The following is an 11,315-nucleotide window of genomic DNA, read 5'->3' as shown; positions in this document are numbered from 1 at the left end:
CCATCCCTGGCCCCGGGAGCTTGTAAACCACTCCACCCACTGAGAAGTCCTGCGAGCTGAAGGCTGCAACTGGCCATTGGAGTTCATTACCTGCTTGGGAGGCAGAGAAGAAAACTCACAGAAGCGGTCTGTGGAAACGTGAGCGGCTGGAGCTGCCATTTAATTTTCCTGCATTTGTGGTGAGCACTCGGGGAGAGATGAGCTTTTCCTCCCTGCTCCAGGGCCTGCTGGTCCAGTCTGTCCCCTCTCTCAGCCCTGAGAGGAGCCCCAGGTGCCTGTCGGTCCACTGCTTTCGCTTCCCAGCCCTCTGCCGAGCAGGCTCTCGGCTGCTGCAGATTCACGGCTGGCTCTGTGTGAGCGTTCATCCGCAAGTGGCCGTTGGGCAGCCTTTGGCATCCATTGGTGCAGAAGGTGTTTGGCCCCCAGTTCTTGCTCTGCTAAGCCTTCCTTAGCCTCTCTTGCTTCCCTGGAGCTCAAACTTGGCATCTGCTTTTTAAAAAGGTTGTCTCTGTTGCGGGTGCCAAAGTGCAAAGCCAAGTAGGAGAATTTCCTTCTAGGAACCTGTTTTCATCAGGGCTCAGTTAAAGGGATTGCAATGTGGTGGTGGTGAGAACAAGAGTGAGGAGAGCAGCAGAAGGACACACACAGACAGTGGGGTGGCTTCAGATATTGCAGTAACCCATGGTTTGTTGGAACTCAACAACTGGCTGGGTTTCTACTCTGACAAGTGAATGTAGGGCAGAAGAGAAAGAAAAAGAAAGAAAGAAAGAAAGAAAGAAAGAAAGAAAGAAAGAAAGAAAGAAAGAGAGAGAGAGAAAGAAAAGAAAGAGAAAGAAAGAAAGAAAAAGAAAGAAAGAAAGAAAGAAAGAAAGAAAGAAAGAAAGAAAGAAAGAAAGAAAGAAAGAAAGAAAGAAAGAAAGAAAGAAAGAAAGAAAGAAAGAAAGAAAGAAAGAAAGAAAGACTTCATGTGTCTGTGAAGAGTTAGGAGAGGAATTTGACTTGCAGGAACTGTGGTCTCCAGACTTCATGACTGCCAAACTCAGTCTCCAAATTTGCTATCCTCTCTGCTCGGGGGCATCATATCTTCTCGTCCTCCCTTCTTCCTCTTCTGGCTCTCTTCTTCCTTTTTTGTTTCCTAACGCGGATTCCTGTCTACTTGCGGGGGTTTTTGGAGAAGGGTGCTGGCCTTCTCTGCCTGCCTCCCCAATCGCCTCTTTCCTGCCTTGGAGGACTTCCCAGGGAGGAACGGTGGAGGCAGAAGGAGGGACCAGGAAGCTGAGCAGGCGCTGGCGCTGCTCGGAATGAAATCAGCCCAAGGTCTGTTGCTCCACCTCACGAGGGGGGAAGGAGCACGTCCTCCGCCAGGAGGCTGCAGCTGGCTCCTGGCCATTCTGCGCAGGGCCTCCAGACGGCTTCTCCTATAGCCCCCCAACATCTCCCCCGGGGCGGTTAATGAGAATTTGTGTGAGTTGGCACTGAAACCATTTCACCCACTAGATCTGGTTGTGTTCGACACTACGCAAGCCTCGGGGATTGTGATGTGGAAACGACCCTCCCCCTCGGCCCGGGCAGGCCAGGGCTTTCTTCCAGGCTCCCAAACCCGGTTCCATGGCTGCCTGCCTGCCTACCAAGGGGACAAGGACAGGCTTCAGAGGGTTAAGCCTTCCTGGAGTAGACCCTCCTCTCCCTGCTCACTCCCTCCGGCGCTCGCTCGGCAGTGGGGGATTTATTTGGACTCACGCCACAGGTATTCTCCTCTGGTTTTATGCCACTGAGGAAGACCTGTCAGCACACATCCAGCAGCGGGTCTCTTCTGCACAAGGGTCTTGGCCAGGAGAGAGGGGCCCTCTCGCTGGATGGGCTTGTAAATGGTTAAATGTGCATTTCATTACTTCTGCAGCAGCACCAGAGCCGTGGACTAATAATCCAAAGTCCCCTTAGTTTTATTAATACATAGAACACCCTGCAACCATCTGTTTAATAGGTTTTTATCTTTGACAGCCTGCTGCAGACTCTGTGTTGTCACTGGGAATAAACCCGCTTCACACCGGTCTGTGGTGCATTCGGGTGGTGGCTGGTGTTGTTAGGGCTGGTTCCTTGGAACAGAAGGCCTCAAAGGGGCCAGAGAAGGCCTGATCCACTCCGGAGCTGTTTCCAGAGGCCGGCCTATGTCTCAGAGACGTCTCCAAGCTGGACTCTGAGCTCGGGACCTGGGAGGGAGCTATTTCCTCTCCCCCTCCCCACCTTGCCCCTGCAACACTTCCCAGACTTTATCCAGAAAGAGGAGCAATGCCAGAGGGGATCTAGCTCGCCCACGTTACTCACCACAGTGGTAAAAAGGGACCAATGGGGGCAGGGGCGGGGTTGGAAGAAATAGCTGTGTCTCCCGATGCAAAAACCATCAACGGGTGAAGGGCAGAGCATGGAAAGGGGGCCAGGACCCCCCTGGAGCCCTCCCCTCTGCTTTCTGGACCACTGGCAGCAGACCTCTTGGCCAGTAGGAAAGGGGTTAAGAGCAAGGGGGAGCTTTGGAGGCGCAATGCTGGAACTCCCCGCTCGCTCCAATCTATGGGAAATAGAAGCCGGCGTCTCTGGCGCTTGCCTCGTTTTGCCCAGCAGCGTTCTCGTGACGAGCGAGTGTGATTATCGCTAGGAAAGGGTCAGATGGGATATTGATCCGGCTTTGCCCCTCACCTGCCTGCCAGGAGAGGCTCCGGGAGCCGGGCACGGCAAAGCAAGGAGCCCGGCTGAGGGAGCAGGCGGAGCCAGCGGGCAGGCGTGACGTGTGCGGTGCTGCTGCTGCGGCCCAGGGATTGCGCAGACATCTCATTTTACCCCCAAGAAGTACTTTCTGCAGGCCTGTGGCTGTTCGCTGGGAAGTAAGGGCACCCAAAGAGCTTACTCCGCATCTGGGTGCCTGTGCAAAGAACTGACAAAATCGGAAGGAAGAGAGGTTTTAAAATTAACGCTGCAGGGGAACGGAAGTCAAGTGCAAACATGGTTCTGGGTCTTCAGGGTTTCAGTTGAGACCCGAGCCCCCGTGAGGCACAGGAGTTAGGGTCCCTGAAGTTTTCCATTTGCTCCTTAGCTCCAGAGACGGCTCCTGGGAAGAACTGTGCATTTTGAAATGGCTCGGATTTTCTTTGAACAGCCGTCTGCGTTACTTCTAGGTGCCCCCCATCAGTTCGCCAAGGCAATTCCGTGCCTTCTGTTTGCCCTTTCTCCGGGCAATGTACAGGTGGCTCCTCCCAGTCCAAGCGGCACAGAATTATATTTTAAGCAAGCACCCTAACCCTAATAATAATAACAAAGATGATGATGATGATGATGATGCAGCTTTTTGTGCTGGTGTGATCCTGTGTGCTGAGAGTAGAGAGCAAATGCAGGAAATGGAGCTGACTTGTTGCGACCAGCATCTGAAGCAGGGGTCCGATCCGGCCAGCCCGGCGACCTCCTTGGGGATGACCAGGTGAATTCCTCGTGGTGGGTCTGGCAGCGGGCCAGGACAAGGGGATGTGTCACTCTGGAAATGGAGGGTGGTGCAGAAAGGGGAAAAGGTGGCGGGGTGGGGGTGGGGAGAGACCCCTCCCATGGCCGACAGGAGCGGCCTCCCTTCCAGTTTGCCACCTCCAACCGCTCTGCCATCTGGGGCTGCTGGCCGGGCCGTCCCAACCTCTGGACTTCCTGCTAAGGCTGGGCTCGGGGTCCGGAGTCGCTCCGCAGCTCGTCCTGCCTGGGCCTCAGGCCCTGCCTGGGGGAGCCCTGTCTTGGCCGGCCTCCAAGGGCCGTCCCAGCGGGAGGTCGGACAGCGCTGCCCTTCCTGGCTTTCAGCCTGCCTGGCTCAGCCCGGGGCCCGCAGCAGCCCCGCCGGGCAGCAGGGCAGCTGCTTCCGGCCACCCAGACGCCCTGCCCTCCCGCTGCCACCGCTCAGGGATTCTTGGCACAGCCCGGCCGTCACTGTCATGCGAAATGTACGCACTCCCTCGGAAAGGACTATCATTATCCTTTCTAATATAATTAAGACCAATTGAGCAGAATAAGAAAGCAGAGGTTGTGGAGGGAGGGAGCGTGTCCGTGGGGAAGTGAGGGGCCGCCTTCCTCCAGAGGAGGGAAGGAAAACCATCTTTACTGTTTTAACTTTTAGAAACTGCATTGGATGCCTCCTAATTCGGTCTGCTTTTTAAACCCCAAGGAAGAGATTGCGGGCAGAGCACATCAAAGCGCCGCAAGGGGAGGGTTGTGGGGACGGACCCCCTTTTCAGAAAGCTTTTCACTGGGAAATGGGGGGACTATCTTGGGGGAGCCAAATCCACCCTTTTTAAAAATGGTGAATTGTGACAAATGGATCGTCTTCAGATATTTCACGTTTTTTTCTATCGTCCTTCATTTTAGCATCCGGGGATTTCTATCTCCGTGGTGGAAACAGCCACGCAAAGCCGTTAGCAAGGAGAGCAAGTGTGCAATGGCCCCTGGCATCTGGCACTGGGTGGTTATGCATGGGCACTCTCGGTTAGAGCTGGTGCCTTCTCATAACATGGCAGCCTCTTTAGGTCAGATTGTCATCCTTACAGCGGTTGTGTGAATGTGGGCAGCCGCCTAAGATGGGTGGGGCAGTATTCACCCCTGGAGTCTATGGATGGGAATGACCTGGGGTACCCCTGATCTGGGCAGGGCGGGGTTCTCCATTTTTGTCCACGTTGAGGTAGCAGCCAGTCTTTTGTTTTAAAAATGGCATTAAGCTATTTTTTTAGTGTTTTGCCTCCCAACATGGCAGAAGTCGCACCACCAATTTTTGGCTCTGGGGGCTGAAAAACCAGGGCAGGCTAATGCTGACCCAGCTGAAGATGCTGCCTCCCTGACCCCTGGGGGCACTGGCTCCCTTCTTGGGCCAGGGTGAAGCAGTGCCCTGCCCTGCCCTGCGTGCCACCCCTTGGCCAGAGGGGCAGGCTTTGGCCTGGGAGGTGCCCACACCCTCAGCTGAAGGGCAGCCCCTGTGCAATGGGTGGCGCCCCACCACTTCAGGGCCCACAAGTGCCTCCTTTTCTTTCTGAGGATTTGGGAGAATTTGTCCCAATCCATTCTTCTCCAGGGCTTCCCCAGGGGGGACTTTCAAGGGCAGATGTAAATGTGCAGCGAATGACTGCCAAGGCAAGGAGTTGTGGTGGGGGGAGCCGAAGGGGGGCTGCCAGAGAGAAGAAAGGAGAAAGCGTCTCCTAGGAAGGGCACGCAGGGGCAGGAGAGCTGGGCAGCACCACGTTTTGCCAGGAGGAGCCCAGGCTGTGATTCAGAGGCAACCGCTGGGCTCGATTTAGAATAGCCTCCCCCACTGGAGGCCCTCCAGCAGTGTCTGAGCCCCCCCCCTTCAATCGTGGCCCTTTCATGCGCTTTCTTTGGATTACAATCAAGAAAGGGGCAGGAAACAGCCGCTGACAATGCAAAGCAAAGGCGTCTGTTATAATGAGCATCCTTATTTTTGCATCCTCTGAATGGACGGTTTTAGCCTGCCAACGTGCTGGTTTTAATTTGGTCACTGCTAAAAAGGGCTTGCTGAGTTTTCCTGTTGCTGCAAGGATTTGCTTGGTTGGTCTCCTGCCCATGAACCTTCCAAAGAGAACAGAGGGTTTTGTTAAACAAAAAGCAACAAATACGTTTTGCAAAGTGTAAGTTGTGAGATATTCCTGAAATTAAAGTCTGGACAGTTTCAAGGAGGAGGGGAACCTGTTTTGGCGCTTTGTCAAGAGCTGTTTGTGGTCATAAATGAAACTTCCATGTTCAGTGGGAGCCTACCTGCACATCTCAGCAGCTGAGCAGAAACAATTCAGGAGATCTCCTTTTTCCTACCTATTAAGGCTTCCTTTTTTTGCCCTCTAAACACATTTCTGTCTCTAAAGAACTCAGAGCAGTTTCTTCTTTCCTTTTCAACCCCTTGTAAGATGGGAGAATTTGAGATTCGGAAAGTGTCTGAAGGCCCAGCAAGGGGGTTCTTGACGAAGCTGGAATTAGAATCTGGGTCTTGCTATGCCAGCACACAAGCTGGCAGCCCAAAGGGGCCCCAGCTACTGAGAAAGAGCAACACTTCTGCAGTGGATTTAAAAGAAGAAAAGAATGTCTTGCAGAACTTCAGAAACCCCCCTTCCCTGCAATGTGGCGATGCCCTGAGATCATTCAAAGGTCAGGATCTTAATTTGCCAAGGCATGTCTCCCTGTGGATTTAGTATGGTGATGAGAGGCTTTCTGCCTCATTCCCTAATTTTGCAGGGAGGGAGGTGGCAGAAGGAAGGAGATGCTGAGATCCCACTGAAGTCTGAGTCACTGGCAGGATTTGCTCATCGACTGGGATCTGGGACAATTCTTTGCCTCCCCCTCATTACTGTTGCCATTATCAAGACAATTAATCTAGCCAAAGAGCTGAGATGGGAAGGCAGCAAGGTTTCTGCACATGGCAGCCAGAATGGACTGACCTAGATAAATCTCTTGCAGAAGTGACTTTATTAACCCCTCTGAATGAAATGAAGTAAGAAGGGAGATTCCTTTCTCTGGTTAGAGTCTTTTGGCTTCCAAATTGCCGTTCTATTTCATTCTCTTTTTTGAAAAACTCTGCATGAGGACTTTGCAGTAGCTTGTGTTCTTTCAAAAAGAGGAAGCCCGTGTGGGTGAAGGGAAGACGGGACGGGCGCGCGCTCTCTGGCCTGCCGGGGATCAACTGCTGTCGATCTGTGGTCGCTCTCCCGTTTCAGGGGAAGGAAGCCGTTAGAGGAGATAGGAATCCGTATCTGCCACACAAGTTCTGCAAACGTGCAGGAGAGACCATTAAGAAGATGGCAAAAGAGGTTTGTTTTTTTAAAAAAAGAAAAAAGAAAAACCCAATAAATGTTAAGTAGGTACGTGCACAAATATGGTGCAATCAAATCCAAAAAGAAAATCCTTATACCATTGGTTGGTTACAAAGGTTGCTCTCAGGAACACATTTCCTGCCTGCACTTAAAAAAAAAAAAGCAAGCAGATTTTTCCAGAAACGGTCGAATGCGGACAAACAGGACGCCAAGGCCTCCTCTTGCGCACCTCTCCTTCTGGGTGCGCATGGTCAAGCTCCATTCAGCCTTCCCCGCAGAAGACAGGGGGTTTGGGCTCGTCCCAGCATGTTCAGGCCCTGAACACCGTTCCCAGTCATTACTCTAAGCTGGAAGGGTTGATCTGATGGAAGATTTTGGTTACAAGACTGCGTTGTTCTTCTTCGCTTGATTGGATCTCCTTGCACACGCGAAGGGCCTCTTCCATTCCCTTCAAGCAGTGACCTTCTCAAGGTCTCGGCAGCCTGCACAGTCGTAAGCGCTAAAGGTTGGGCTCTCCCAAGGCCTCGGCCAGCCCACGAGCAGGTGAGTCTCTGCTCGGTGCAAAGCGGCCCCTCTTCCTTCAGCTGCCTTGGGAGCCTCCCTGGGTGCTCCCACGTCAGCCTCTTTTGAAGAAAGCCAGAGCTACTCTCTGTCCTCATTCTCCACGGGTCACCCGACCTGCTGCTTCCCTCTCCCCCACCCCCCAGAAAAGAGGCTCCAACCTCCCTGCATCAGATGCGCCCAGGTGAAAGGGGTCTTCTGAGATGACAGACCCTGAGCAAGCACCTCCGGGCCGCTGCAAGCAGGGCAGGAGCGGGGCGGGGCTCTTCTCAGCCTCCCCAACTTGGTGCTGCTGCAGCCTGACCACAAAGCCAAGCTCATCCTGCCAGGCTCAGACAGAGCGAGAAAGGGCCCGACTCTGGACTGGCTTTCGCATCATGCCTCGTTGAGCCAGAATTTGTTTAGCTGCTCCTCCAGCCCCTCCCCACCAGACCTAATGAGAAATTAGTCAACTTTCTAGAGGCTATTATTTTAAATGGTAATGTTCGCTTTTTAAAATGGTCACACGAGGAGGGGAGCATTTTCACCTCCCCAGGTGGAAAGCTCTTTGTTGTTTAGGTATATTTTCCCCACCCCTTTCTCATAAATAAGATCATAAAAGCCTTTTTCCACCCTTTTAATCTCTTTTAAATGTATTTGGCAAACCACTCTCCGAGGGTTGCAATTTTTAGCAACCAAAGTGTTGCAGTTTAACTGTAATTACGTTCCACTTCCAACAGAGTAATTGCATAGCGCCCCCTGCCGGCGGTTAGAGAAAGGCTTGGCAGCGCTGCCCCTCCTCGGCCAGGGCGGAGAAGGAAAGGCAGCCTGCAGAGAAAACCGGTCCTCGATGGAAGCGGAGGGGAGGGCTCCCCCTCTTTCCACGGCCTTTTAGTTAAAATGGTAGAAATTAACTTAAAAACGAGGGGGGGCGGGCAACCTAGTCGGCAATACTGCCCTTTGCACAACTTCCCAACAACTAGGCACGTTGTTTTTTTTCCTACGCACACCTACGTTCTGAAGCAGCGTCACACTTAGCTTTCTGCAACTAACCCCCGCCCACACATACACACACACACACACACACACACACGGGCCCTCAACCTAGCTTCCTTCCTTGCCCCCCTCTTTGCTCTCCCTTGGGAAATCTGCGAAGGGCCACCCAAGCCAGAATGGAGGAGGAAAGTCACGTGGGAAGGGCAGGGGGAGGCTCTCCCCTTCACGCTCCTCTAAGCCAGGATTCCCACCGTCATTCCATCCTGGATTTGGGCCAGGGCTGCTGTCGCTGAGCCATTTTCTGAAGGAAGGCCAAGCCCACAGCTCCTGCATTTCTCTCAGCAGCTTCTGGCGTTTCTAAGAAATGGCTCTGTTTGGAGAAACGGGTTTCCAGATCTCATTCCTCGCTCACGTGTCTCTCCTTCTCAGCTGGTCTGAGTCACGGAGAAATCCGAGGGGTTAAGCACCCCAAAGCCCCAATCGCCAGAAAACGCCTGCCTGGGCCCTAGGGTAGGGGTGAGCTGAGGATGCCTGGCTGCCACGCTCCTCCCTGCCACGGAAATGCAGTTGCTCATCGTCCCCTTCCCCCCGGTTGCGTCTGATGCCAGTCTGCCTGGTGCTCGGAAGGGCCGCGCAGAATGTCCTGCAGCGTCTTGGAAGATGAGGTTGGCAGAAAAGCTACCGTGGCCGAGGAAAGGGGGGGGTGCTGGGGAGAGGTTAAGATGGCACCTCTCCTCCAAGCCTTTCTGAAGCATCACTGAGGAACCCCCAAAGAGGCGCCCAAACTGGCTGTCTCCCTGGGTGGTGAAGACTTCGGGCCAAGGGGAGTGCCTCAGCTCGCAAACAGAGGAACCCAGAAAAACTGGGGAGCAAATACATTTCCTTTCGGCAACACTCTGCATTCCTTTAACGTGCCACAATCCTTCAGCCGACTTCCTTGCTGGGAATCTGCCAATCTCATCTCTGTTTGCCTGCATCCCAGCTAAAGCCCCCCCCCCATGAGATAGTGATTTAGTTCCTGAAGGGAAAGCGGTGTTCGTGGGGGTCCAAGCGAGGGGGGCCCGGAGGCTGCCGTCACAGCGGAGCCTTTGCAGAGATTTCATGCGCAGCTGACCCTTCTGCCTTTTGGTAGAAAATCCGGTAGTTTTTACTGAAGTAAAGAAGGGCCTGTTATACTTTTTGGCTGATGAACAAACTGCCACCTGCGATTTAGCCTTTTTGCCAGCGGCTTTTTTTGGGGGGGGGCATACCTCAGTTGCCCCAACTACCAAACCGGTGCCTTATTATTCTTTCTAGAAGTTTCCACCCTTTGCCATTCTACTTGCAAGATCAGGCCTGGAGTGGGATAACTAATTTGATTTAGCAATTTAAATGATTTACTTAAAAAACTGAAGCTCTTGCAGCAGGCTTCTGGGCAGAACTGCTGTTGCACGGCGGGAGGCGGGGAGGGAGGGAGGAGGCGGCGGAACGGCTGAGCGGCTGCAGAGTTTAGGGGAAAGGCTGGCATGCACTAATTTCTTTGCGCTTTGCCTCCCAAGGCAGTGGGAAGATGGTTGGAAGTGCCCGGGCTTAGAAGCTTTGAAATGCTTCTTTTCTCACTCCCACGGAGCCCCTTCGTTATGGCAGCCCTTTGAACCAGCTCGGAATTCATTCCGGTCCAAGACCCGCTCCTCCAGAAGGCTGCTGGCGGGGGGCCTCGGCATCAGTCCCTGCAGACCTGAAGGGCGCCTCCTGGCAAAATCAGCTGGGGGTATCATGGGTAGATCCCCCAGGGCAGTTGTGGAATGTAGGAGCCCAGTGGGTTGCGCTTGCTCGGCCTGCCCTGGCCTCTGCTGCTGCCTGTAACAGGCAATGGTTCTGGGGCGGGGCGGGGCGGGGCGGGGCGGGGGGGCGGCGCGCATAGTTGATTTCTAAAACTTTATGAAAACGAGGCACCCGCCCAACCCTCGGAACGGCCATGGCAAAGCCAAGGGAGCCCAGGCTAGCCGCGGAGGGAGCTCTGCGCTATTATGGTCTGCCGCTCTGGATCCGGGGGGGTGCGGGGTGCGGTTTGTATTGCATCGGGTTTGGATTCCGCAGATCTCCAAGCGCCGCTGGAGTGAAGCGGCCGATGAGTCGAAGGCGCGCAGCTGGACCGGGGGTCGAGGAGCAGCCGCCGGCCGGCCCTCGGCTCGGATGCCTCCCTGCGCTGCCGCAGCCCTCCCCGGCTGCCCGTAGCCCCGTCTCTCACCTCAAGGGCTCGTCGTCCCAGAATAAACCACCCATTAATCTCCGGGCTCCGGAGCGGTGTCGTTAAGAGCCGCACCTCTCTCGCCAGGAAAACGTCGCTGCGGAGGAGCGCGGGGGGAGGTGGGCCGGCGGGGGGGGGGGCGGAGCCGTTCTCTCCCTCCTCGCTGAGCTCTGGAGCCCAGCCGGGAGCCGCTTAGATGCCCACCGGAGCCAATCTCGCCCCCAGCGACCGGCGAAGGAGGCCTTGGGCACTGTAAAGTTGAGAGCCATTAAGCGGGAGATGTTGAACCGCTCACACCAGACTGGTGGGGGGCAGCTGGGGATATTCGCATCTCACATTATGGTCCCCTTTTGTCTATCTGGGGCTGGGGGAGATGGAGGCCGGACCTCGAGCGAAGGTCTCCTCTTCCGCTTCCACTTAAAGGGGGCATCCGAGGTCTGCAAGGGCCCAGCAGGGGGGAGAGTTGCCCGGGGGTTCCAGGGTTAATGAAATGCCTTTAGCTGAGTCTCTGGGAAAGGGGCAACTCTCTCACCCCCTTGATCTGTCTGGAGCCCCCTTTTTGCCACTGGGCAGATCAGAGAACTGGCGCACACCTGGGCTTGCGGCCTGTGTGGACAGGGACAACAAGAGGCCAGGCCCTGAGTCGCTCTCACTGCCTGAACCCCTCTTGCCTTCACCCAAATTCCTGAGCTGTGCAGTGCCAAACTGGGGGGGGC

This window comes from Python bivittatus, unplaced genomic scaffold, assembly GCF_059951505.1.
Source record: "Python bivittatus isolate LINGU-HERP-01145 unplaced genomic scaffold, Pbiv_v1 ctg000100_np1212, whole genome shotgun sequence".
Taxonomy (NCBI): domain Eukaryota; kingdom Metazoa; phylum Chordata; class Lepidosauria; order Squamata; family Pythonidae; genus Python; species Python bivittatus.
This window is presented reverse-complemented; position numbering follows the sequence as displayed.